The sequence below is a fragment of the Orycteropus afer genome, unplaced genomic scaffold, assembly GCF_000298275.1.
Source record: "Orycteropus afer afer isolate SDZICR_OR568_19922 unplaced genomic scaffold, OryAfe1.0 scaffold00177, whole genome shotgun sequence".
Lineage (NCBI taxonomy): Eukaryota > Metazoa > Chordata > Mammalia > Tubulidentata > Orycteropodidae > Orycteropus > Orycteropus afer.
Window position 1 is genome coordinate 2,430,263 of NW_006921764.1, and position 1,487 is coordinate 2,431,749.

A 1,487-nucleotide genomic window follows, 5' to 3' on the forward strand; every position below is an offset into this window, starting at 1 on the left:
CCGCGCTCTCTCCCCGCGCCTGCAGCCCCTCCCTCCTTGGCTCCCTCTCGGCCCTCGTTGGCGGCGGGGGTACCCCGCGCTCGCTGATACAGCTTGATTTCGGTGTCTGCTGGCGCTGGTCTCGGGATCTGCGTCGGGTGTGTAGGCTTTGCGAAGGGAGGGCGCTGGAGATAAGAGTCCAGAAGTTGGAGCAGCAGGGCTGTTGTGTATTGACGTTGAGTGTCTCGGAGATGTGAAGTTTTTGTGTTTGCTGTAATTAATTTGCACGTGGGTGATTGGCCCGCGCGTATAATTCGGTGTTTATTGACCGCTGGCCGCCGGGAGTAGGTGTTTAGGCAGACTTCCCTGCCGTTTCGTAAGCTTACAGAGGGTCAGTCCTAAAACGCTATCGGTTACGTTCGAGTGTTTTCCCGCTTTATTAACTGAAATGACTAGTAACAGTCGCAGAGCGCTCCCTGGAGGGCAATTTGTGACATACTAATTTCTAACCAAAATTTGAAATAAGGAAATTCCCGCCTTTTTGTTTTTGCATATGGAGGGCTTTTTGAACCGTTTATGTTTTCTTGTTTGTGTTGCTGTTTCAACGATAGGACATCTTTTGAGGGCAACTTTAAAGTGGGCGTTTCAAAGTACATTTTTAAACCTTAATCATAAACGGTCAAATTTTTGAAAATTGTAGTTACTTAAGGTTTTGTTTTTTCTTTTTGATGAATTTTGCAGGAGGAAAGGAACAAATATTTCATGACATTTTGTATTGCAAATTTGGAATGGCTCATTCGGGATAAATCTCCGATTGGCTCCAGCAGATGCGTGTATTGTTTGTTTTTTGTTCTGTATATTTTTATGTGTTATTTTGTTAGTTGGAATCTGCTAAATTCGCAGATTTCACGTCGTAATGGTATGTAGTTAAGACTTCCAATGCTTCGTAAGATTTGAATGGGGAGTTAGGATTGTTGCTACTGGTTGCTTGTCCAACTCAAGATTGATTTGTTGTTGTTGATCTAAATACGTCTTTATTTCTCCTTAAATTTAAAAAATTTTTATTGTGATCTGGGTGGAAGTTTACAGAGCAAATTCGTTTTCCATACAGCAGTTCGTACACATTTTGTTTCATGACATTGACTGTTAGTCGCCACAATGTAACAGCTCTCTTCCCACTTCCTCCCTTAGTTACTTCTCTGTGTCCTCCTCTCTCCTGCACCCCCGCCCTCGAGCTGTCTCTTACTGCAAACACTGCCTTTCTGTTCTCCCATGATTGATCCTCCAGAGAATATGTCTACCTGATGTAAATGTTCACCTCCATATGCCTGTCTGTTGTTTGGCTGGAAGCCAGTGCTTCTTTTAAAATTGTAACTGTGTTGCAGTTTTATTTTTTAAATCTCTTCTGTGTTTTCCTAGATTATCTAGCTGGGAATGAAAGCTGAAATAAACACATAGAAATTTTGTTGAAAATCATATCCTGGTCTTTAGAGAAATTGAAAATCTTA

At 42.2% G+C, this 1,487-nt stretch overlaps 1 protein-coding gene across 1 annotated transcript in view; it reads left to right on the plus strand.

The window, feature by feature from the left end:
* TMPO (thymopoietin) overlaps window positions 1-1,487 on the plus strand; it is a 28,324-nt gene that overhangs the window by 512 nt on the left and 26,325 nt on the right. The window lies entirely within an intron of this gene.